Consider the following 27,112-nt stretch of genomic DNA (forward strand, 5'->3'; position numbering starts at 1 on the left):
ACTCTGGTTAACAGGCTTGTCTTCTAATGCAAAACGACTGCATCAGTGTAGCCAGCCAACCACCCCCACCCCTAGAATTGCAGTCAATGCTGCTGCAAGCCCTCTGCCAAAATAATTCTCAAGGAATAAAAAGAGAGATGTATAATGTACACCTTTCTCTTTGTGTCTTTTCAGATTTCCCTACCAAATAACTCCCAAAACAAAATACAGTGGGGATGAAGCATTTGTTGTGTCAGTATAGGATCCAAAACTGAGGTTCTGCTTTGGTTGTGAGAAAGCCTTAGCTCCCTGAGAAGGCTCTGAGAAGGCTCCATGAGAGCAACTGGTCTAGAGGAATCTTCTTGCCAGAACATGGGGTGAACAGCTGCTAAGCCTCATGAAATCAGAGTGCTGCAGTTCTGCAGTGAAGGACCTGGGATTCTGCCCACCACGCCGTCCTGGCCCTTCAGATGCCGCAAGGTAAGGGTTAGTGCCTGGGTGCTGCTTTCTTCCTCCTGTTCAACTCCCTCTAAGCTACCCAGGGCTGACACATGACCATCCTTTCTCGTCATAGATACCTTCTCTTCTAGCCTCCATGGGGTCTGCCATCTTGCTTCTCCATTGTATACCCACATTCCAATGTCTTGGGCCTGCATTGGGACCTCAGAGCCAGGTCATCTCAGGGTGGTGACCAGCAAAGCCTCTGGTGTGGTCGTGGGCTATGGGCTCAGGTTCTAGACATAAATAGTCATGGATTTAGTTCTGGCTCTTCCATTGACTTGCTGTGTGGCTTGGCTAAAGTTAATGCAGTCCACTGTGCCTTAGTCTCCTTATCTGTTGAAGGGGGGTTGATAACACCCATCTTACAATGTTGTGAAGGTTGAATGAGATAATGCAAGTCAAGTATTTAGCACACAACAAGCACTTGATAAATGTTAGATGATGATTATTATCATCATAATAATAAACCAAATATATTAATCTATGCTTATGGGAAAGGAGAGGAGGTCTGCTGGATCCTTCTCTTTCTTGCAGGAAATAGATGGTCACCTCCGATGCTAATTTCTGGAGTTTTGTCATCTAACCCACGGTTGTCCATCAGTGCCCCTTTTGGCTGGGTAGGTCACAGCAGTGTGGATGGGACTCTGAGTTTCGTAATTTCATAATGGCTGCTAAGGTCTCACTCCCCCGCAGTGCTCTCTTTGACCCTCCAGTGTGGCACACCTCCCCCTGCTGACCTCCCTGCCCTGCTGTTGGCCAGGGAGGACCCAATTTATGGTTTGGCTGAGCTTTCCTTAGCATGGGGTCTTGCTGCCTTATCTCAGGAGGCAGCAAGGCATATGGGGAAGATGGATGGATTCAGATCTCACCCCTGCTACTTCCTATCTGTTTGGCTTTAGACAAGATACTTAATATCTCTGAGCCTTGGTTTCCCCTTCTGTAAAATAGAAACAACAGTGGTAATTTACCTCATAGAGTTATTGTGAGGATTAAATGAGATTTAAGGTGCCTGGCATATAGTAGGAGCTCAGTCAAACTTTTCTGGTTTAAAGGAAGACAGTTTTTGAAAGAATTACACTAAAAAGTCACTTAGGTTTTTCTACTTCCTCTGTCTGCAAAGAAGAGCCAGAGTGAGGGGTGGGCTGTAAAGTATAAATAGAAAAAAACACCAAATTAATTCATTAATGACATTAATGGGGGGTTGTGGGGGGAGATTGGGGGTCAGGTTGGAGGCCCCCAGTCCCTCCCATGGGCTCCAGGGCTGACTGGGCCAGCTCCCCATCATGATTTGGGGCTTTGGTTGTGCACATTCACACCCACAAGACCCCTTGCAGAGCTTCCTTCCCAACATCCCGCCCTGCAGCCTTCAGCTCTGCCTTCCACCCCGTCTCCACTCAGACCTTTCCAAAGGGCTCAGAGTCCTTCATGCAGAAACACATTTTAATTTGGGGTTGGAAGGGAGTGGAGGGCCCCGGAGCTCCCGACGCCTGCCACTTTCACAGAGGCAGTTAAGAGCCTGCGAGGAGCAGGTTTCGACGCTGGCTTATTACTTTTCCTGTTTCAGTCAGGCAGGCAGTTACATTTATTGAGTGCCGATAGTGCAGAAAGCTGCACCGGATGCTGTCGGGGAGGGGGTGGGCAATAGAGAACATGCCCAGTCTCCCTTGCCGAAGAGCTTATAGACTAATCAGGAGGTTAGGATACACACCAGCAAAGATTAACAGATTTCATGCTACTGAGTGTATTTTTATGAACTGGGTCTCTGCAGGGGTGGGGAAGCTGAGATGGGGGTGGCAGTGGTGTTTGGAATTGGATAAGGCTCATCAGAAAAGTCTTTCAAGAGGAAATTCATTTGAGCAGGGGTTGGAGGCAGCCAGGGACACAGAATGGTAGAGAGGAAGGGACTAGGGTGCTGTAGAAGGGACAGTGGTGCAAAGGAGTGGAAGCAGGACCTGTAAGCCCACTGATGTAGCTGGAGCAGATCATCTTCAAGGTGGTAAAAGTGAGGATGTCTGTAAAATCATCTTGGGGAAGAGTGGTGGGCAGGAGTGGTGGATAGGTGTGTGTGTGTGTATGTCCATGTGTTTGGTTTGGTTGAAGTGAGTGGTGAATTAGTTAGGAATCTTTGGTTTAAAGCAACAAAAACCAAATTGTGGTAGCTGAAAGCAAAATCTTACAGGGGCTAGGAAACTTTTGAAGTTGTGTTTGCATGCCAAGCCCAGTTTTTACTCAGGTTATTTATTTATCAGGGGTGGATTAGGGATACTGATGGAGTTAATGGGGTAGGTAAAGCCAAAGCCACAAGTCCTCCCCCACCCCCCAAACACCCCTGAAGTCATCCTTTGGTCTCCAGCAGGGGCAGGGGCCCTAGGAAAGAACTGGAATCATCAAGCCTCTCCCACCCCGCCCCACTCATCTATGCTCTTTCTGTGTGTCTGTGTCACTCTGCAGAATACCTTCCTTTGCACCTTAGATCACAGGATGGGCAGCAGGCCACCTTTAAGAGCCCAGCACCAACTGAATTAGGATGTCCCTGCCCCTATTACAAATACAGGGAGAAAAATCGGATTGGCCAGACGAGTCAGATGACCACCGCTGATCTAGTAAACTCTACCCAGGGGAGTGTGGTCACGTGGTGCAGCAGGACCGCCGGGTTCCACTTTTGTGGGTGAAATGGGCATGAAAGGGACAGTGTGAACGGGGCAGACACCCCCAAAAGTGTCTCGGGTAGGTGGTTATAAGGGAACTGAAAGGAGTTAGGCTTCTGTTATGGAGTTCTCCTGTAATACTGGAAGGCCAAGGGGCATCCAGCCAGGAGATCTGGGTTCAAGTGCTGACTCTGTCACCAAACGGCTGTGTGACCTTGGGCAATTTCCCCTTTCTCTGAGCCTTGATTCCTCATCTGTCACATTAGGGATTGGACTGACTGATTTCTACCAGCTCTAAAACTGTTTTCTCTTGCCCATATATGTGATGACGAGGGCCTGGTTTGGGGTGAGGGCAGTGGAAATGGAGTGGATGTGGGAAAACTGTCATAAGAATAATTGGCAGGAGTTTAAGAAGGACAAGTTATAGAGTGTAAAGTAAGTAGAGGATTCCAAAGACCTCAGAAGTTTGAGTATTGTGGTACTCCTCATGGTGGTATGATACCAGGAAAGAAGAGAGAAAGATGGGGGAGCTTTATATTTGGCATGTCCAGGATTAGGTGGTGGAGTATCCAATTAGAGAAGACCTGCTGATAATCGGAGGTGGTTGCTTATCATGAAGACGTGGGGTCAGAGTTAGAGATGTCGATTTGGACTCCTTTTAATTGGCCTGGCATTTGCAACCAGGGGAGCTGATGTTGAGGGAAAGGAGAAGCAAGTCAAATCTGACAAGGAGATAAAGGGAGAACACGAGCCACAGGAGAGGCAGACAGTTGGAGGAGGAGGGGCTTCTGTGGGTGTGGGGTCCACAGTATCAAATGTTGAAAGATGCCAACAGCAGACGGGAGGAACAGACTGGAGCTTTCCAGGGAAAATTCATTTGAGCAGGGTGTGGAGGCATCCAGGGACAAAGAATGCTTGACGGGGGTGCCTAGGGCTTGTAGAAGGGACAATGACCTTTGCAAAGGCACTGGTGACATCTCAAGAGCTGTGGGTGTGGATGCCCAATGGCAAGGGATTTAGGAGCTAGTAGTAGTGAGGCAGAGAAGGCAGCAGGTGGAGCCCTCTTTTTTTTCTTTTTTCTTTTAAAGAAACTGGGCGATGAAAACAAACAACAAACAAACAAAAAACAAAAACAGACTGGTAGCTCTAGGGACCAATGAAGTCAGTAGATTCATGAGGTCTCTCTCTCCCTCCCTCCCTATCCCCCCCTTCCCTCCTGCTCTCCCTAAGTACAGGGTGTGATGGGTCCTTCTCCTTCTGCTATTGCACCCTTGGTGATCTTGATAGCCCCGTGGGGAATTCTGATGAGTGGCGGGTTGTTCAGGTGAGAGATTTTGTTTTTTCCACAGCTGTTGGCCTCAGATCACTAAGTCTGGGAGATTTGAAAAATGCCCCAGCTGTCAGTGGTTCATCTCGTTTATTAGTCATTGGCTACCAACAGGTCTCAGCGAAGCCTTGCAGACAGTGTCACCTGTGGATGTTTTGGGACCAACCACCCACAGGAGCAGAGGGGCCAGGAGGGCCTGGACCCAGCCCTGAAGCTGTGTAGCAGGCAGGCTTGTGAGCCTTGCAGGCCTCCCTGGGGTCCAGCTCCTGGCTGCCACCCTGGCAGGAGCACAGAGCTTGGCCCCTGGACCTGCAGTGCTTCAGGTGTGCAAGCCAAGAAATTAGGAGGCTCCAGAGACTGTGTGGCCTGTCACCTCACGACTCTTTTGTCTTCCCCTGTTTCTGACCCCCCAAAAGATTCCGGGGAGCTCATGGAGCTTGTAACTGCTCCTGAAGAGATTTATAGAACGTTCTGTTCACCCAGCATCTTGTTTAACCTCGTTTGACTGATGTTTCTCAAGCTGCAGTTTTAAAAATGCAGGGCCTCCTCTTGCTTGGAATTCCCTGCTCTTAACAGAGCCAGCCTCCAGGCCTCCCACCCCTTGTTGGAAGAGCTGCCATGTCGGCTGTAAATGAAGTACCTCCCTTTGCAAGGATGGAGATCCCAGGGCCCTGCTCCTGCTTTCACACGTCCGACCCAGTGGGCCTTGAGGGGAACTCACAGGGGTTTAAGCTACCCCAGTTGGCCTTGCCCCTTAGGTCAGTCTGTCCTTTTGTCCCCTCGAGCATGGGCTCCAGACTGAAGCTGGAATGTATTCTGCACAGGAGGTGGAGGGAACGTCAGATCACAGGCAGCAGCATCAGGCTGACATCTGCCTGCGGCAAGGTGATTGCTTCTGCCAGCCAGCAACGCCCGCTTCTCGTGGGTCCAAGCCCAAGTCTGGTTTTGTTGTTGGCAGGAGCACCCCGTAGTTTCCCTCACTCAGCCATGCACCCAGCCTTCTCTTTCATCATCGACTCTGCAGTCCAGACGGTTAGAGGCAAGCTGGCTTTGAGGTGACCCCTCCCTGCTAGAAGAGACAGGAAATGGAGAGGTAGAGGCAGATCTTCTTGGGGAATGAAAGCCTGAGCCGAGCTTCCTGGGCACACCTGGCTGAGTGGAGAGCTGGGAGCAAGGTGTTCTGCATCACTGAGCCTTTGTGCATTTGCTCACAGACACAGGGGCGTCTCAGATCAGCCGTGTTCCTGCCAGTCCTCCATGTTTATCCATTCATGGGGTTGATTTTCTAATGAAATCCTACTGCATGATTTAGGTTCATTTATAGAAATTATGCTGTGATTTATTTAATGACCTACTTGGAGCACTATAAATCCTACAGCATCCATGCAATTTATTATTTAAATGCCATATAAATCATGCAAGATGAGGAGACAGAATTGTGTGTCAGTATCACAGGCTTGGAGTAGATTGTCTTGTGGAAGTCCCAAGTGGGCTTTGTTTTGAGTCAGGAAGACAAAGAGATACATGAACACATGCAGCTCTTTTTTTGGGGAGTTTGTACCAGGAACCTTTGTTTCTCAGCTCCAACAAGGCCAGACTAGGATGGTATTCACTGCTGCTTGGCCCTCAGAGTGTAGGATGGTTCACGTAGAGATTGACCTGCTATGGGGGGTAGGGGGTGGGGGTGCGTGGGCTCTTTATGGCCAGAGACAGTGAGCCCAGTACTTTGACATTTCCTAGCTCCAAGAGTGAGCATGCTTCATGCTGGACTGATGGAATGGCTCCCAGGCTCTTGTCTAAGCCCTGGTACCTTTGCTTAAAAAATGATATCCTCTCTTGTGTGAAATCACCAGCCCCTTCTATCTTTCTTAGTCAGTCAGTGCATTCTCCATACGTCCCTCCAGGCAGCAGTGGGGAAAGGAAACCTGTGGCTATTTATAAGGAGGCCCATTCTTTTCCGCTCCTCCCCAAATCTAAGAACAGGATGCACGTGACCTATAAGTACAATGTGTATGATAACTGTTGATGTGGCAGGTACATCATTCATTCAGTTACTTACCCACCCACCCACCCACCCATCCATCTGTCTACCCATCCATCCATCCATCCTTCCATCCATCCATCCATTCATTCACCCACCCATCCACCTATCCATCCACCCATCTGTCCGTCCGTCCATCCATCCATCCATCCATCCATCCATCCACCCACCCACCCACCCATCCATCCATTCATCTGTCCATCCATCCATCCAATAAACATTTATTGGATTCTTCTTAAATTCCAGTTACTGTGGGAGGATAGAAAGAATGAGGTATCATGCGTAATGGGTATGACAATCTTGGAGTCAGACAGAACTGGAGTCCAACAGTCTTAGAATCAGACAGCTTCCCCAGAGGCTAGCTTCGTGGCTTTAGGAAAATATTTAACCCCCCACCTGAACCTCAGGTTCCTCAGCTGTAAAATGGGGATAATAATAGTACCTACCATCAGAGATCATGATGAAAAGTGAGATAAAAGTATCAATAATGAGGCTTGGCAGACAGAAAATGCTCAAAAATATTAGTTATTATTTGACACGAATTTCACCCTCACAAACTATAAAATATAAAAGAGGATGCAAAATGTGTATATAAATAAAGATGGTATAAGGTAGAAAAAGATAAGTACCACTGAAAAAAGTATAGAGGGCTATGCTAGGCTTTTCTTTTTTATTATTTGAATATTTTGTAAAAAAGTAAAACATGCAGATGGTACAAAATCCAAAAAGGCACAAAAAGAGATACAAAAAAGAGTAATACTCCCTCTCCCGGCTGTACCAGCCTGCAGATCCTATCCCTAGATGCAACCACTGCTATCAGCTTCTTGTGAATCCTTTAATAGGAAGTCTTTGCTTATGAAACTGTATGCATATGTGTCCTTTCTTTTCACCCAAACAGCAGCCCACCACCTCTGTCCTGGGCACTTTTCTTTTTTCACTTAACAATGTATATTGGAGTTCATTCCATGTACAGGATCATTTAAATCTGCCTATGTCATTCTTTTGGGTTGAGAGAGCATTGCTGAATTAACCAGTTCTGCATTGGTGGACTGTAAGTCTGCTTCCGATATTTCATTATTACAAAAAATGCAGCAATAAATATCCTTTCTTGTTGAAGTACTTCTCCTGGTTAAATAATTAGTTGTGGAATTGTTGGGTCAAAAGTATATGCATTTGTAACTTTATAGCTCTTGCCAAGATGTGCTTCTCAGAGTTTGTGCCCCTTTCACTCCCACCAGCAGAGGATGAGGATACCTGCTTCTCACACCCTCCACAGCAAAACGTGCTAGCAGGCTTTTTATCTTTGAAACAGAGTATCTTTTTCATCTTCTGGAGTTCTTTATGTGCTTTTAAATGAACTGTCCATTTCAAATGATCATTTGCTGATTTTTCTTTGGGGGAGTTGGTTTTTTCCCACTTATTTGAAGGAATTCATTATATATAAAGGAAATTAGCCCATTGTCAGGTGGTGTGAGTTGAAGATCGTTTCCAGACTGTCATCCGCACCACTTCCAGTACTGCCCTTAGACCCAGCAAGAAGGGTCCTTGCCTTGGGCCCATGCTTTAGGGGACCCCTTCTGGCTTCTTGTGGATGTGCTGCTCTCCACAGGGTGAGGGTCTTTGGCACTAAGGGAAGTCCTCCCTCTTCGAGAACACTGTAGGTGTACGAGACCCCGGGATTTCTTCTTAAACAGTCCCAAGCCCATTACATGGCCTCTTTCCCAGGTCCCTCCTCTGGAGAGGGGATTACACTCTGTGTATATACCCCTGGTGCACATACCCTTGGGCCTAAGGGAGCTGTTGAATTGGCAGTTATGTATGTGTTTGTTTATGTATGTGTGTGTGCACAGAGAATGGACATGCAGGTTGTTGCTTGCAAGTGTGTGTGCAAGACCCACTGCAGTGTGAGCTCGAGCCAGGAGTTGGAAGAAAGGGGAGGAGGCTGGGGCCGGCTCTTCCTACTGCTGTGTTGTTGTGTGGAACTCTGATGAATTAAAAATCCCTGATGAATTAAAAACTCCGGCCTTGTGGGTCATTTTGAAGGCATATTTGTCAAGGTACGGGAACAAAACAGATTTTATTTAAGAGTTTATTCATTTGGTCTATAACTTTTAAACATTATGTCAGTATGATATGTGGGTCTCTGTGGGTCCTGCAAATGTCAGGGGCAGGCCTGACCACCTCCCCCGGGATCAGCAGGAACTATGGGGCAACCTGGCATTTATTTGCATTTTACTTTGGCATGAACTCATAGGCCTCCAATATATCACAGGTTTCTGTGCTTGAAGGAAATACAAGAAAGTCAAAGAAGTATAATTAAGTCAATTGCACCTTAGATAGTTGATGTCTTATCCCTATTTTACAGATAGGGAAACTGAGGCCCAGTGAGTGACTTGCCAGAGGTCAGTTTGTTTCTTCCCCTTTTTTCTGGGCCCTTTTATACCTGTGTTAAGTGTTTCTGTGGAAAGTATTTGAATATCCAGCTTTTCATTTCACAACCAAATCAGATGACAATAAAGTCTCAAGCAAGAGAGAATAAACGTGGCTTCCAATGCAGGGATCAGATGGGATTTCATACCAGCCTGGAGCTGTCTGTCTTCAACTGCAGCCTCCTGATGACTACATTTCCTAACAGAGGATCCCTCTCTCTGATTTTCTCCCATGTGATCATCTGGAGGCACAGGCTCCAGATAGTTGGAATGACGCCATTAAAAATATTTATATTGGTGTGGAGTTGTTTGCATCTTAGCCTGTGCACTACACTAATAGCACAGTGGCAAACATGACATTTTCCCCAAGTAATTATAGAAGCGAGCAGACATTTAGAGGGGGTTGTCTGTTCATTGACATGGGAAGCACAGCCTCACAGACTGGGGGTTCCAGAATCATGATCGTGTGGCTTTTTAACCCAGTTTGTGCTCCTTTCTGGCACTGAGCAGAGAGCTGGGCACTAACCTCAGGCCTGGGAAACAGCCCCAGGTGGGTCAAGCAGACCGGGCCTCCCAGTCGCAGACCCTCCCCCCTCCTTCCCTGCACTCGGTGGAGCCTCAAGGCCTGTGTGTTTTGGGGAAGAGGCAGCAGGTGTTGCCCCCTTTCCCGACAAGATCAGTCGCCTGCCATAGCCACGGACCCGGCCAGCCGCAGCCCCTAAAGGTCCCCGCTGCCCAGAGAGGCCTAAAGGACATGGGTTTGGGCCCAGGGCTGGCAAGGTGATTCCACGGCTCGGCCCCTCCACACCGATCACCGGCTGACCTCCTCCACTGTCATTTAGGGCCCAGACAGTCTCTGCCGAGGAACTCCCCAGGAGAATGGCATGGCTAGAGTCTCTCAGTTGTACATCTAGTCTTGTTTCTAAGAGGAGAAACTGGGTCAAACTGGAATCCAGTTAGTTTTCAGCTTGTATGATGGAAAGTGTTAGGAGTCTGGAGCTGGACGGAGCTTAACGTCTTAACTTCTCTGAGCCTCAGTTTTCTCCTAAGTAAAAAGGGAATGGCAATACCTATCTCCGAGGATTAGGAATTTCAAAAGGAGGTGACATAGTATGTGCTGACCACAGTTTGCATTGCTAGGTAGCTACGATTTTTAGAATTCTGCATGGCTAAAATGTTTTCAGCTTTTCAAAGTTCTATCACTTTCTCCTCATTAATCCTCAGAGAGCTGCTGCAAGGGAAGAAGGGCAGGTATTATTCCCTTTTGGCAGATGAAGAGGGTAAGACAGAGAAGTTTTATAATTCCATTTAACAAATGTTCTTGATCCTCTGTTTTGTTCAGAGCACTGGACCTTCCTTATGCAGTTCCCATCCTTGAGATGTTTATAAGCCAATGAGCAAGATTAGCAGGTGTAATCAAATGTAAGCTCAGTGAGGCGAGGAACTCTGGCCATTTTGTTCATTGCCGTATCCCCAGTGCTCCAGAAACGTTTGTTGACTGACTAAATGACATGATTTTAATACAGGACACAGAGTAGGGTAATAGCAGATGTGCAAAACCCTTTAGAAATTCAAAGGGGGGAGAGAGGAAGCATGAAGAAGTCTTCAGGGAAAAGAGGTCATGTTTGGGTTGGGCTTTGAAGGGATGGTTGGCTCTTGATAAGCTGTGATGGGAGAGGAGAATATTCTGGAAGCAGGAATAACAGGGGCAAAAGCACCGAGGCTGGACCAAGGCCACATTAAGGAAACGAGCAGGATGGCTTGACTGGAAATTGGGGTGGGTGATGCCCAAGTTGGGGACAACAGGCCAGGTAACCATACACCCAGGTTTGCCAGAGAAAATCCTAGTTTATGCCTGTTTTTAGGGCCTCCTTTTACTCTCAAAACTCCCCTGGTTTGGAAGATACATCATATGCTCACTCCATCTATAGTGAGAGGTGAGGCTGCAAGGGAAGGATTAGGGAAAGGATGTCAAAGGATTTGGACTTTATTCTCTCGGCTGGGGTCTCAAACTCTATGTCTACAGGGGCCACGGGCAGAGTGGGCAGCTTCTCTGAGACAGCGCCAGCTGATGGTTGCCATGTAAATATACAGACCTGGGATTGCCAGGTCTCCAGGTTTTTTGGAGTAGCTGGTCATCTGAATTTTTATGTGCTACTTCTGCTTTTAAAATATTGCTTCAAAAATTTTGACAACACCATGTAACTCAAACAAAACATGTCTGCAGACTGCATCTGGCCTGAGGCCACCTGTCTGCCACTCTGCTGGGCAGTGAGGAGCTGGGAAGGAGTTCTGAGGAAGGGAGTAGCCTGGTTGGAGCCAAAGATGGCTCTCACCTCGGTGTCAAGGAGTTCTTGGGAGGGGTGAGGTTAGAGGTGTGATTTGGGGTTAAATGTTCCTTGCCATAGTCCAGGTGAGCCCTGAGTTAGCTCTGAGCAAGAGGGGGTGGGCAGTGGGGTTGCAGATGAAGAAAAGATGCTGGATACGCTTCAGAGGCCTGGAAGGTAAGAGCTGGCCCCTGACTGCACCTGGGAGGCACCGGGAGGCAAAAGCAACGATGAAGAGGAAGGCCCCAGCAGGCTGTGGATGTGGCCTCTCTGCAATACGACAGAGGGTCCTTGGGCACAAACCCTGTAAACGTTCCTTTTTCCTCAATAGCTTCTGCCTGGACTTCAGCATCTTTGGTGAGAGGAGTGTCCAGGAGCTCTGGTGGGCCAAACTCAGGTAGCCGCCCCCCCTGGGTGGGGAAAGCCAGCTTCCTGAGTTGACTCAGTCCCTGAGCCTGCTCAAAGGGCAGATAGAAGTATCAGTCCTCTGGCAGTGCGTGAGAAACACATTATAGGCTTGGTTAACTTATTTGGGAAACATATGTTAACTCTGGGCCATCACTGGCAGCATTTATGGTTCATAAAAGACATTTTTTTTTAAGAGTAGGTAGTTCAGATAGCAGCAAATGCAGCCATTTCTTACTGTGTTGTTTCCTGCTCCAGAACCATAACTTGGCAATTCTGGGAGTCAGGTGGGAATCTGAGCTGTCGAAGTCAGAAGAGGTCATCTCATCCTGGGTAGCTGACCAAGGTGGGGGTCAGCAAAGTCAAAGCCAGGCCCAGGGAGGGTGTTCCGGTTTGCTAATGCTGCCATTAGGCAAAATACCAGAAATGGATTGGCTTTTATAAAGGGGTTTTATTTGGTTACAAATTTACAGTCCTACAGCCATAAAAGGGTCCAAACCAAGGCGTAAATATGAGTATACCTTCACTGGAGAAAGGCCATCGGTGTCCGGAAAACTTCTGTTAGTTCAGAAGGCACATGGCTGGCATCTGCTTGCTCCAGGATGTGTTTCAAAATGGCATTCTCTAAAATGTCTCTGGCCTTAGCTGCAGCATTGAGCTCCGTCTGTCTGAGCTCTTATAGGGCTCAGGTAAACTAATCAAGACCCATGCTGAATGGGCAGAGCCACACCTGCGTGGTGATAATCTAATCAAAGGTGTCACCCACAGTTGGGTGGGTCACATCTCCATGGAAACAACCTAATCCAAAGATTCCAACCTAATCAACACTAATACGTCTGCCCCCACAAGATTGCATCAAAGAACATAGCATTTTGGGGGACATAATCCATCCAACTGGCACAGAGGGAGAGGACCCAGGAGCCTCTTGCTCTCCCCACCAGCCCCGGGCTCACCCTGTCATGGCACCTATCTGGTTCATGTCTGTTGAGTCTTCCACTGCCTCCCTCTCTGGGCTATGAGCTCTTTGTGGGGAACAAGCATACTGGCTTCATTTGTCTATCCTCCAGACCAGCACTGTGCTGTAACATTAAGAACTCAACAAATGTTGGATGAGCTAGCAGCAGCGGCAGCAGCAATAGCAGTGGTGGCAGCAAACATTCATTTTTCAATCAAGTACTTGTTACTTTTCAAGTCCTGTGCCAAGCCCTTTACAAACAGTATCTCATTCTGCAACCATCCTGTGAGATAGGTAGGCATTATTATTATCATGACCATTTTCTAGGTAAGGAAACTGAAGCTTAGTGAGGTGTAGGTATTTTGCCTGTGGTGACACAAGTAGTCAATATTGGAACTGGGCTTTGACTCCAATTCTGCCTGATCCGTGCTCCTTCCCCCATATAACCACCTGCCATAGGACATTATATATATTGTAGCTAATTCTCACAATGACTCATGAGCAGGATCTTGTATTATTCCCATATTGTATGTGAGAAAACAGAGGCTCAGAGGGGAGAGGAGAGAAAGGGCAGAAAAATGGAGAAAGGAGATCAAATCCAGTACCAAACAGATTTATCAAGGGCAGGAAGTGCTTCATTACTAGACAGTATTGTCTGTGAACACACGAAGGGTGTTCATGGTTATGTCTTTACTCAAAGAGAAATCATGTGCAGCGCCATCCTTCTTCCTCCCTAAAGCACCCTAGGAGGTGTAGCGCAGTGGTCAAGAACCAGACCTCTTGGATTCAAATCCCACCCCCACCACTTAATAGCTGTGTGACCCTCAGCAAATTACTTAACTTCTCTGTCCTTCAGTTTCCCGACCTGTGCTCCAGGTGAAATGGGGATGATAACAACACCTACCCTACAAGGTTGTTGCAAGTAAAAAGATGTGTAACAGGATATTTTAAAAGTTTCTGTTATGACACCAGGATAGAATAGACACCAAGGTCAAAGGAGGAGTTATCCAGCAACTGGTTAACCACCTCCTGAACCCCCTTACCACAGTGAGGATGCAAAAAATTTAAGAAGATCTCTTTCTGAGAGAGTTGTAGATGAGCTGGGGGAGTGGGGAGGACCGTGCAGAGAGCCTGCCCTGCACCCCAGGCCCTCAGGGACACAGGGGGCTGCATGTGTGGTGGCCGAGTGGAGGGCGGCATCTGGAAGCAGACACATTCTCCTCCAATAGCAGGTCAGAGGTGCATGGGTCCTGGGCCAGGGCTGGAGCTCATGTTAGAAAGTAGGCCTGGAAAGGGACCCTGCTCAAGACGGTGACCTGCAGGAGAGTGGCCCTCAGGGGCAGCGGCAGGGGTGGGGGTAGAGAGAGGATAGGAGAGCTAGTAGAAGAGGCCCTCCTGCATCTGAGGTGTGGTGTTCAAAGAACCCTTAAATGCCACAGGAGGAAAACTGTGCTTCAAAGCCCTGCTGGGTCCTAGGAGTGGGAGGCCACCTTAAGTCCGGGCCAGTCAAGTAACTACCTTCCTACCCCCTTACTTACTGTCTCCCATGCTTCCACTGGGGTTTGGGTTGGGGGTGGAGGAGGCAAATGAGCAGCCAAGTAAGAGGGGGAGCAACAGAGAGAAGAGGAGAAGCTGACTACACCTGCCTCTCAGGTTGCCACTGGCCCCTTTGTCTGGGGAGCAGTAGGAATTGCCAGTCAGGAAGAGAGAGGGCCTCCTATCGGGCTGAGTCCCTGAGAAGTGGAAAGTTATGAGGGGAAATACCTAGGAAGAAGAAAGGAGAAGGAAGCAGGCTTTTGACTGTGATACCAGAGGGGAAAGGAAGGAGAATTGGCAGGAAGAGTCTTGGACCTCCTTACAATGCTGAGCAATTCTGGGTGAAGCTGGCTAGTGCCCTGTCCTGTCCTTTACCGGAGGTTCCCCATTGCAAGAGTCCCCTGTTGGGCAGCACTGGTTGGGTTCTAGTATCCTGGCTGTACTGGGCCTTTAGCTGGGAGCAGCCCTGGGAAGTGTGGCTTTGGTGCAAATGAAGTGGTGGATCTGAAGGGTGGCAGCTGAGGCTATCAGTCACCTCTGCTGACGGACAGCAGGTTCCCTTGGCCTCCATGGTCACCATGGTCCCTTCCATTGCTCACTTGCCAACATTCATATGTCCCACAAAGGGCCCACATGCAGCAGAACCTGGCTGAGCAGGGGAATTTTGTTTCATTTTAAGTCAAGTTTCAAATTTTGATTATTGTGTGGGATTGGACCATTGTAATTGCTGAATTGAGGTGGTTAGCAGTTTAAAGTGACCAGAAGAACCATGTAGACTATTTGAGTTTTTATCCAAGTATGAGAAGGGCCATCCCCACTGAGCAGGTACAAATGAACTGTGGGCACAATGTAGAATACCTTTATGATACAATTTCCTGACTCCTGCTTGTTCAGTGTGATGGTTTCAACTCTGAAGTGCTTAGAAGAGGGCCCTGCCTATAGTAAGCAGTAAGCAATGGAAGTTATCTTTGGCAAAGAGGAGGGGGAAGAGTCTGGGGGCAGGAAAGAAAGGGGGAAAGCAGAAAGGGATGGAGGGAAATGTGTCAGTGTGGATATCCAGCCTTGTTAGCAGAAGCTGGGCTCTGGGGATGCCCCACCCAAGCATGAGGTTGTCTCCTTCCAGCTCTAAGAGGGGCCTGAGGTGGTGAGGCAATGGCTGATTAGTTCACGAAGCCACGGTGTTTGCAGGAGAGAGAGGCCCATCTGCCCAGCCAACAGGAGCCCAACCCTCTGAGGAACCTACGTGCTTCCTTGGAGGAGTGGGCATGTCTTTATGGTTATTAAGAGACTTAAAATAAAAGCACAAAACAAAAGCTCCAGGTGATAGTGTTGAGCTGGGTTTGGATAGTTGCCAGCTTCATTGCCAAATGAATGTTTCAGATCAGAATTGCTATAGGTATTCAGGATGGAGAGGCCATTGACTTTGAATCAAACTGATGGAGTTAGACTCCCATTCCTGCCTTCCCTGCTGGGTGACCTTGGACACACTATTTAATCACTCTGAGCTTGATTTTCCTAATCTGTAAACAGGGGTGTAGGAATATGGGAGAGTAGAATGAGGTCATGCTGGTAAATGCACAAAGCACACTAAGATTTTAATAACTATTAATTTTCTTTCTTCCTTTCAAGTGGCTGGGGTGGAGAGAATAGTCAAGGGCTGATGGGGCTTGAGCTGAGTCTTACACTCTGAGAAGGATTTTGTGTGTGCTGTCACAGGTAGATGACAGTCACAGGGAACGCTCGGAAGAGAGAAGTTCAAGGTCTTTGGGTAACAGGGACTGAAAGGGTTTGACTGCTATGGGAATCATGGACATAAAGATGGATGGAAAGGCGAGTTGGGGTTTGAAATTGTGGAGGTCCTTGATTCTAGGATAATAGAAACAGCGATTACCATTTTTCTAGGGTACATGTATTACCTTGGCAATAGGCTGGGGGTTTTATTTTCATTGTGGAATGGCTACAATCTTAAGGTTGACTGCTTGGGTTAAAATCCTGGCTCTGCTGTTTATAGCTGTGTGACCCTGGGCAAACTACACAAGAACTTGGAGTCTTGGACATCAAATGAAGATGGTAATAATAGTGGAGGTGGGATTGGGGAGAAGGTGTGTGAGTAGGGGGGAGTGTTAATTAGGACCCAAGAAAGATTAAGGCATACACAGTTGAACGTGCTGTCCCCTAGACTTCATCTCAGGAGAACATCTAGGAGCCCCATCATGCCTGGTGAACTTCTTTACCAGTTTTACCTGGATCCTGACATAGAACTCTTCTATAATTTGTCCCTGCTGCATTTTTTAAATTAAATTCGGTTTTATTGAAATATATTCCCAGACCATACAATCATCCATGGTGTACAATCAATTGTTCACAGAACCATCATATAGTTATACATTCATCACCACAATCTATTTCTGAACATTTTCCTTACATCAGAAAGAATCAGAATAAGAATAAAAAATAAAAGTAAAAAAAGAGCACCCAAATCATTCCCCGCCCCCATCCCACCCTATTTTTCATTTAGTTTTTGTCCCCATTTTTCTGCTCATCCATCCATACACTGGATAAAGGGAGTGTGATCCACAAGGTTTTCACAATCACACTGTCACCCCTTGTAATCTACATTGTTATACGATCGTCTTCAAGAGTCAAGGCTACTGGGTTGCAGTTTGATAGTTTCAGGCATTTACTTCTAGCTATTCCAATACATTAAAACCTAAAAGGTGTTATAGTGCATAAGAATGTCCACCAGAGTGACCTCTCGACTCCATTTGTAATCTCTCAGCCACTGAAACTTTATTTCATTTCATTTTCATCCCCCTTTTGTCAAGAAGATAGTCTCAATTCTACCATGCTGGGTCCAAATTCATCCCCGGGAGCCTGATGCATTTTTGGTTCTAGCTGGGAAGCAGGGTTTTGGTGCAAATGAAGTGGTGCATTTCCAGACCTGTCCCTTAAAAAAAACTTCCCATTCATGCTCCCCTGTACTATATTCTCTTTCCAGTTGATTGAGATGAAAGTAATCCTTAGGGTGATGTTGGAAGCACGTGTTAAAGGTTGTTAGCCTGGATCCCTGAATAGCTGTGTGGAGCAGAGCCTCCTGCATTTCCTGCTGCCCCAACTTGGTTGGTTTCTAGTTGGTTCCTGCCTACATTGGCTGCATCTTGAAGGGCCCTTGACTGAGCCTGTATTCTCTGTTCTGCTGCCCTCAGCTTCCTTCCCTGGCTTTTGTGACCAACTTCCTTTTGCAAAACAAACTCTCAGTCATCAAGTATTTATTGGGGTGAGAGAAGGGGAGTCAAAAAAGATTGCAAAATTTTGAGCTTGAGAGGCTTGAACAAAAGAGGGACCTTTGGCAGAAACAGGAACATAAATATATTTGAGATGATAGATACATATATTTTTTCAAGCAGAGGGTGCTAGTGGTCAGTAAAGGACTGGATACAAACAGAATAAGAGGATTGAGTAACACTGTTGGCTTTTTAAAAAGAATATTTTATATTTTTCTCCATTTATTATAAGAAATGTAGAAAATTTCTCCAGTAGAACTAAAGAGAGAGAGAAAAAAAAATATTCCCAATATTTCTGATCATGTAAAGACAAGGGTGTAACTGGGATACTGAGCAAGTGGGAATCTGTAGAATATGAGTAAACAATTTTATTCTTTCCCCCTACTGCCTGTTCAAACCTGCCCTCTAGCTAGTACTTTTTGCTCCTTCAGTAAAATCTAGGGCAGACCTCATGACTTTTTCTACCATTGTCAAATAACAAAGGTTCTCTTGTGACTTTTAATCACAAAACTTATCCTTTCAGTAATTTAAATGTCCATCTCATGTGTGGTGCTTTGGAGCTGAATGTACCCCAGAAAAACATGTTCTTAAACTTAATCCATTCCTGTGGCTGTGAACCCATTGTAAGTAGGACCTTTAGATGAGGTTACTTCAGTTGAAGTGTGATGCAGGTTGGGTCTTAATGCTGTTACTGGCGTCCTTTGTAAGAGAATGAAACTCAGAGAGGGAAAAAAAAAGCCACAAGAAGCAGGAAGCTGAAATTCAGTGAAACCTGGAAGAGAAGGAAGAGGTCAGGAGAGGCCACGTGCATTGCCGTGTGACAGAGGAGCCCAGGACCAAGGATCGCTGGCTGTCAGCTCCAGAACACCAGTCTTAGGGAAAAAAGGATCACCTTGACGCTTTGATTTGGACTTTTTTCCTAGTCTCAAAACCATGAGCTAATAAATTTCCAGTGTTTAAGCCAACCCATTTCATGGTATTTGCTTGAGCAGCCAAGGAAACTGAAAGACTGTGTAATAGCAAACTTCAGGATTTAATTTAAAGTTTCTCTGTAATGGAGGCTAACAACTGCCCACCAAAATCCATTTTCTCCATTTTCTATTATAATAAAAGGCTGGCCAGCTGGGCGACATTTGCAGCTAGGAGTGGCCATGTGACTGAGTTTTAACCCATGGAACACAGTGCATTTCCAGGCCTGCCCCTTAGAAACTTCTCATTTGTGCTCCCCTGTACTAATTAAACTTTCCAGTTAATTGAGATGAAAGTAATCCTTGGGATGATGTTGGAAGCCATGTTAAAGATTGTTAGCCTGGATCCCTGGATAGCTGTGTGGAGCAGAGCCTCCTGCCTTCTCTGCTACCCCAACCTGGAACTGCCTTGTACTGTGATGGGAAGAAGAAATAAACTTTCATTGTGTTCAATCACTAAATGTTGGGGTCTATTTGTTATTGCAGCTTTGCCAACTCTAACTAAGCCATTCTTCAGCTCAGGTCTGAAAGCCTGCAGTGGGAAAAGGAGGCTCAGTGAGCTTCTCAGTTTCCCTGCCTCCAACTTTAATGACTTGCCAGCTGAAGTTTCTGATCCGTTCAAGGTTGGCAGGGGCAGAGAGGAGGGCTAAGGGGCAGGAAAGATCTTGCTTGACTGGAACCATCATGATCTTGTTGTTGTTGTGTCCTCTCGTTTTGGTAGATATTGAAGGTTGACTTTCTCTTGTGGGTTGCTTTTGTGGGGTGTGCTAGATATTTTCTGTTTGTCCCTCCTGACCCAACCTCTTATCTTTCTTCCCCCAGCTCTGCCCCAGAAGGCTGACCTGTATAGACAGTTTCAAAGGATTTCCTTACCTTTTGGCTTCCTTGAGGAGCCTGGAGAGGGGAAGGCAGCGAGGTAAGTGTTCATTCCACTGGTTCCCGCCCTGTGCGGTCGCCTGTCTGGCTGCACCCCTGTATTGACAGTCACAGCTCCCATCAGGAAGTTCTCTGCACACATCCCTCCCTGTATGTGGACTCTGGCAGCCACACTCGCTCCTTGCACCTTCAGGAGGGTAAAGGTGCCGGGCTGCTTTTAGCACTTGGGTGCTTGCTCTGTCCCCTGAGGCTTCCCTAGAGCCTGCCTGCACCTTTATACATAGTCCTCTCCTCAACCTAAACTCTTCTTAAGTTATCTAGTTTGAGTGCCACCTGTTTTCCCACAGGCCCTTACTGGAAGCATCCACGGGCACGTACTTCCTGTGATGCAGGCAATGCATCTGCTATGCCGTTGGCAACAACTCCTCCTTCAGCTCTTGAGCACTCAGTGGTCTACCCTTCTGCTGGAGGTCACATCGCACCTCAAGTCATCTACTTGGGCAGGAAATTGAGGCTTGAGATGTTCAATGATTTGCCCAGGGCCCCAGAGCTAGTGAGTGGCTGAGCCCAGAGTCAGACCTAGCTCCAATTGCCATCAAAGCTGGTGCTTTTCCTTTCTGCCATGTGCCCACCCGCATTGCCAATTGCTTTTCCAAAGCAGTTATGCAAGTCTGGATTCCCACCAGTCAAAAAAAAAAAAATGAAATGATCCTATTTTCCGGCCCAACTATAATTCTGCGTGGGTAGAAGAGAGAGTTGATGGAGCTGGCCTTGGGCTAGCTCATTCTTCTGACATGAAGACAAAGGCCTGCCATGATGATTATATCAGGAAGTCATAGTAAGGGGATGTGACAAATAATTTAGGCCTGGAATCTGCTGTGCTTCTGTTGCACAAGACAGCCAGTGACTCAGCAAAATGAAATGCCAGCAATGGGCCCACTCAGTGGGTGGGGGTGAGCCAAGTGGCCATGTTTGTAGACACTTCAGATTAAGAGGCCGCCATCTCTGCCCCTGCCAACTCCCCCACCTCGTCCTCCCCCAGTCCTGCAAACATCTTACGACCTCCTGGGTTGGTATCTCTTGAAGGCAGTATTGATACTGCAGCACATCAGCCTACATTTGAATGTTGGCCGTGGGCGGGAAGATGTCTGTTGCCCCCTTGCATCCTATTCCCCAGAGGGCAGCTCTCTTGCTGGCCCCTCAGCCTGGGATTCCCATTTGGCCTCAAATTGCAGTGATGCCACTATAGGCATGAAGAGTCTCCTCCAGGATGCTGTGCTTGACCTCCAGCTACGGGCTAGCACCTTTCCCATGTGCTTACCCAGTGCCCTGCTCTTAGGACCTTCGTGAGCTCAACAAATGTTTACTGAGCACTGATTATGTGCCTAGCCCTGTTCTAAAATCTAGACCCCCTCATAGCACTGGTTCCACACTGTTTTGTAATTGTTTAGCTATTCCCTAAAAGATACCAGGTGGCTTGGGCAAGATGGCAGCATAGAGAGGAGTGGAAGCTAAGTAGTCCCCCTGGAACAACTTAAAAAAAAAAAAAAAACAGAAACAACTAGTAAATAATCCAGAATAACTGCGGGGGGACAAACGAGACCGTCCACTCATCATACACCAAACTGAATTGGGAGGAATGCCCAAGATCACGGCATAAAATCTGTAAGTAAAACCTGTGGATCCAAGTCATGAGACCCCCTCCCCCATAGCCTGAGCTGGAAAGTCTCATGGTGCTAGAGAGAAGCTCTCTCCCAGCAAGCGAATATAGCTCAGCTGAGCTCCAACTAGGGTTTTAAGTAGCGAGTGTGAACTGCTCACTACAGGTACGAATCCCCAAAAAACAGATAGAGGCTTTGGGTGATGACTGACCTTGGAGAGCCAGAGGGCCGCCTTGGACTAGGTCTGAAGGGGACTATCTGTTTCTTTTTCTGCTCAGTGGAGAAAGCCCCAGCCATTTTCAGTTTCCAGGGCTGTGACTCAGAGAAGGGTGGAGACAGCACAAGCAGAGAGAGAGTCCACTGAAATGCTAATGACCTCCCCCAGGGGGTCTGTCTTCTCTAGGAAGAAAGGGGTGGGGCCCTTTCCATTCAGAACCAGACCCCAGAGCCTGAGGGAACACGGCCACACCTCCTCACACCAGTCAAGAATTATAGGCTAACAGGCACCACCTGCTGGACAGAAAAGCACAGTGACCTGAGGCATCACAGGGTGAAGCAATTTTCTAAGACACACCCTCAGGGAAACCAGATACTGAATATTTCTTCCCTCTGGGACCTGAGCCTGTTCTGGTCTGGGAAAACCTGATTTGGGTAACCGAGGAAACCATGCCTAGACAACAGAAAATTACAACCTACACTAAGAAAAACAAAGTTATGGCCCAGTCAAAGGAACAAACGTACACTTCAACTGAGATACAGGAATTTAAACAACTAATGCTAAATCAATTCAAAAAGTTTAGAGAAGATATTGCAAAAGAGATAGAGGCTGTAAAGAAAACACTGGGCATACATAAGGCAGAAATCAAAAGTTCAAAAAAACAACTAGTAGAATCTATGGAAATGAAAGGCACAACACAAGAGACGAAAGACACAATGGAAACATACAACAGCAGATCTCAAGAGGCAGAAGAAAACACTCAGGAACTGGAGACCAAAACACCTGAAAGCCTACATGCAAAGGAGCAGATGGAGAAAAGAATGAAAAAATATGAGCTATGTCTCGGGAACTTAAGGATGAAACAAAGTACAATAATGTATGTATCATTGGTGTCCCAGAAGGAGAAGAGAAAGGAAAAGGGGCAGAAGCAATAATAGAGGAAATAATTAATGAAAATTTCCCATCTCTTATGAAAGACATAAAATTACAGATCCAAGAAGTGCAGCATACTCCAAACAGAATAGATCTGAATAGGCCTACGCCAAGACACTTAACAATCAGATTATCAAATGTCAAAGACAAAGAGAGAATCCTGAAAGCAGCAAGAGAAAAGCAAACCATCACATACAAAGGAAGCTTAATAAGACCATGTGCGGATCTCTCAGCAGAAACCATGGAGGCAAGAAGGAAGTGGTGTGATATATTTAAGATACTGAAAGAGAAAAACTGCCAACCAAGAATCCTATATCCAGCAAAGCTGTCCTTCAAATATGAGGGAGAGCTCAAAATATTTTCTGACAAACAGACAATGAGAGACTTTGTGAACAAGACACTCGCCCTACAGGAAATACTAAAGGGAGCACTACAGGTTGATAGAAGACAGGAGTGCGTGGTTTGGAACACAATTTTGGGAGATGGTAGCACAACAATGTAAGTACACTGAACAAAGGTAACTGAATACGGTTGAGAGAGGAAGGTTGGGAGCATGTCAGACACCACAAGAAAGGAGGAAAGATAAAGACTGGGACTGTGTAACTTGGTGAAATCTAGAGTATTCAACAATTGTGATAAAATGTACAAATATGTTCTTTTACGAGGGAGAACAAGCAAATGTCAACCTTGCAAGGTGTTCAAAATGGGGAGGCATTGGGGGAGGGATGCAATCAGCATAAACTAGAGACTGTAACTAATAGAATCATTGTATTATACTTCCTTTAATGTAACAAAGGTGATATACCAAGGTGAATGCAGATAAGGGGGGGATAGGGGAGGCATGTTAGACACTTGACATTGGTGGTATTGTCTGATTCTTTACTCTACTTTGATTTAAGTTTATTTTTCCTTTTGCTGCTTCCTAGCTGTCATTTTTTTTTCCTCTTTCTTTTGCCTCTCTACCTTCTTTGACTCTCCCTCCCACCTTGTGGAAGAAATGTAGATGCCCTTGTATAGATAGCGTTGAAGGTGGTGAACACATAAATATATGGCCATACAGAGAACCATCGATTATTTACTTAGGATGGAATGTATGGTGAGTGAACAAAACCATATAAAAAAAAAATGGGTTGATGACAAAACCTCAGGGGCAACATACTGAGTGAAATAAGCCAGACACATAAGGACAATTGTTGCAGGGTCTCACTGATAGGAACTAATTATAATATGTAAACTCATAGACATGAAATGTAAGGTACCAAGATATAGGACGAGGCTTAAGAAGGGGAGTGGTTGCTTAATATGAGCAGAATGTTCAACTAGGATGAACTTAAATGTTTGGAAATGAACAGACATGTCAATAGCAAGATGTGAGAATAACTAACAGTGCTGAATGGTGTGTGAATGAGGTGGAAAGGGGAAGCTCAGAGTCATATATGTCACCAGAAGGAAAGTTGGAGGTCAAAAGATGGGAATGTATAAAACTGAATCCTGTGGTGGGCAATGTCCATGATCAACTGTACAAATACTAGAAATCGCTTTCATGAACCAAGACAAATGTATGACAATACAATTAGAAGTTAATAATAGAGGGGCATATAGGGAAGAAATATATACCTATTGCAAACTATATACTACAGTTAGTAGTATTTCAACATTTTTTCATAAACAGTAATAAATGTACTATACCAACACTACGAGTCAACAATTGAGGGGGGTTGGTTAGGGATAGGGGAGGATTCGAGTTTATTCCTTTTCTTTTTTTCTTTTTTCATCTTTCACTTTATTTCTTGTCTGGAGTAATGAAAAGTCTCTAAAAATTGTACAAAAATTAAGTGTGGTGATGGATGCACAGCTGTATGAGGGTACCCAGGGGCAAGTGATTGTACACTTTGTATCTCTGGATAATTGTATGGTATCTGAACAATCCCAATAAAAATTAAAAAGGAAAGAAAAAAAAAGAGTGAATTATCCTACAAGTGATCATGTGACCTGAGGCTCAGTCCTGCTGGGGCACTTTGGAAGATGATGTAAAATCTGATCCAGATCTTGAGGCTTGCCCTTATGAAACTTATTCCTGTGGACGAGAAGCTAAGCCTACTTATAATTATGCCTAAGAGTCACCCCCAGAGAATCTCTTTTATTGCTCAGATGTGGCCTCTATCTCCCAGCCACCTCTGCAAATAAACTCACTACCAACCCCACAATGTAAGTCTCCCTGGCAACATGGGACATAGCTCCCAGGGATGAGCCTGACCCTGACTTCAAGGAATTGAGAGTGCCTTCTTGACCAAAAGGGGGAAAAGAAATAAAACAAAATAAAGTTTCAGTGGATAAGAGATTCTAAATAGAGTCGAGCGGTCATTCTGGAGGTTATTCTTATGCATTGTATAGAAATTCCTTTTTGGTTTCTGGTGTATTAGAATAGCTAGAAGGTAATACCTGAATCTGTTGAACTGTAATCCAGTAGATTTGATTCTTGATGATGACTGTAAAACTATACAGCTTCTATCATGTGACCTTGTGACTGCAGAGACCTGGTGACTGAAACTGCCTTTATCCAGTGTATGGGCAGATGAGTAATAAGATAAAGATAAAAAATATGTAAATAATGGGGGGGGTAGATAAGGCATATGGGATGTTCTGGGTGTCTTTTTGTTTTTATTTTTTTCTTTATTTTAGAGTAATGAAAGTATTCTAGAATTGATTGTGGTGATGAATGCACAACTATGTGATGATACTGTGAGTCACTGATTGTATACTTTGATTGGATTATATGGTGTGTGAGTATATCTCAATAAAATTGCATTAAAATCTGAAAAAAAAAGATACTAGGTGAAATGCTGACTTAAAAAAAATGAAATATTTATATTTTTAACCTGGCTAAAGTTCTGCGCGCATTCTGAGGGCAAAGGTCATGTCTTATTTATTATTGTCTGTAATCTTTGTAGCCTAGTGCATTGAAGAGTGCCTGCAATAGTAGATACCCAATATGTGTTTACGGAGAATGGATATTGCATTTGGTATGGATTATTGGATAATCCCTGGGTCTGGCTGGCATTTGGAGTTTCATCAATGGTCTTTCTTTCGGCAGGGTCTTTCTTTCAGCAATCTGTCAAGTGCATTCAATGACATGTCCAAGGCCATGGGCAGAGTCCAGATTGCAACTCAGAATCCTGGAGTGTCTGCGTCTCTCTCCAATCTCCTTGCAGTTCCTGGACCATCTCACCTTGGTGAGATGAGTACAACCACCTGAGGCAGATGAGAGGTAGGAGTTTCTGGTTCTGAATTCTGTGGCGAGGCCCCAGAGAGCTGAGAAAACAGTGAGGCATCACCACAATCTCCGAGTTTCCCAAATGAGACTCCCAGGTGGAGATGTGGGATAAGAAATGAACTGCCGGGTCCCAAGTCCATTCCTGTGCAGCCACACACTGTTCAACCAACAAGGGGTCTACCCTGGGAGAATTTATGGTCTACATGTCTCCTTATTGGTCTGAGAAGTGACCTTCGCACATTCACAGTCATGGTTGGTGGGCACCCATGACACATGTGTAGGTGTTTGGGGCAGTACTGTGTGTCCTGCCCAGCCCTCAGACCCTGGCCCGGGCAGTGCACACAACAGGCTCTCAGTGAATATGTGCGGGAATAAATTGAGTCATTTGCCTAAGGATTTTTAGGACAATGCAAAAACATTAATAATAGTTTGTATAACACCTTACCCTTCCAGTTCTCTAAGAGCCTTCACTTACATGACCTCATTTCATGTACCTGCTCTCCTTTGCAGTCATTACAGGGTGTAAGCATATAATTAAAATATCAATTAAGCCAGGTTCTGAAATAAATCAGGCTGTGCTTGAGCCTGAATTTAAAGAAAAATACAACAACTCATTAATCTAGAACAAATTCCCTAGGCATCACCCACAGCCCACCTCCCTTCTACCTGATTTGCTCTAACTACAACATGGAGCTCTCAGGACTGGGCTCCAACGAGTCTCCCTGCTGCTGCTCCTGCTGGGCTGCCTGCCAGGAATTCTTCCCCTTCCCTATCTGTGAAAAAAAGAAACCTTCCTTAATGTTCAAAACCTGGTCATGCATCTCCTATTTTGTTATTGTTTTCTTAACACTTTCTTTTGCCCTCTCTAATTCTGCAAAATTAGCAGCTCCCTGTGTTTGTTCCCACAGAACTACGCTATATCACTTCTTATGCTGTGTTATAATGATTAGCTTTTCTTCGGTCTCCTTCATCAGACTGCGCATCTTATGGGCAGGGATATTTGTCTCTAGTGCTTGGTGCCATGTAGGTGTTCAGTACATTTGTGTTAGATGGATTAAGAGACGTGCCCAGGTTTTTGGGGTCCGGGTGGACCCTCTGATGGATTGGCATGCATTAACCCTCTTTCCCCATGGTGTCCCAGCCCAAGGCCACACAGAACAGATTCTCTGGGGGTGCAGCCAGCACCGCAGACCCAATCAATCTTTCAGTGCAGCCCTGTTTCTGCACCAAGCTGCCTACCAGGTAAAGAATAAATCTTAAAATTTGCAAGTTGTTTGCTGTATTTTCTAACCAGCCTTCTCATTAAAAAACAAAAATAAAAATCCATGTTCTCTGGCAAACAAGAAAATACCCAGGATTATGGAAGATTTGGCTTCTCTGAATATATCTGGCAGTGTGTTCTATGCTGCTTTCTCCAAAAAATAATTGCTTCTGTGGACAGTAGATAAGATACTTTGTGTTTGTGTGAGCATATGTGTGTTTCTGAGTGTGAGCGAACGTGTGTGTGTGTGAGTGAGCGTGTGTGCACACACACTGATGTCGTGGGGTGGTTGAAGGAGTGTGGGTTTCGAAATTCAGGTAGACTGAGGTTCCAATCCAGCTTGTCTGATCACCCACTGTATGCTCTAGGGCATCTGTAAAATATGGATAACAAGACCTATATTGTGAGGCTCTGTGAGGATCCCAAAGCAGGCAAAGCCCCAGTGCAGTTCCCAGTACCCAGAAATGCTCTCCCCAAAGGGCAGATTGGA

At 45.9% G+C, this 27,112-nt stretch overlaps 1 long non-coding RNA gene across 1 annotated transcript; it reads left to right on the plus strand.

Moving 5' to 3' along the window:
- Positions 1 to 223: 223 nt before the first annotated feature.
- Positions 224 to 25,586, plus strand: LOC119537468. Its single transcript, XR_005217434.1, has 3 exons — positions 224 to 459; positions 19,223 to 19,316; positions 25,182 to 25,586. It is a non-coding gene; the product is annotated as an uncharacterized LOC119537468 (long non-coding RNA).
- Positions 25,587 to 27,112: the final 1,526 nt, after the last annotated feature.

This window comes from Choloepus didactylus, chromosome 6 (assembly GCF_015220235.1).
Source record: "Choloepus didactylus isolate mChoDid1 chromosome 6, mChoDid1.pri, whole genome shotgun sequence".
In the NCBI taxonomy this organism is placed as follows: Eukaryota; Metazoa; Chordata; class Mammalia; order Pilosa; family Megalonychidae; genus Choloepus; species Choloepus didactylus.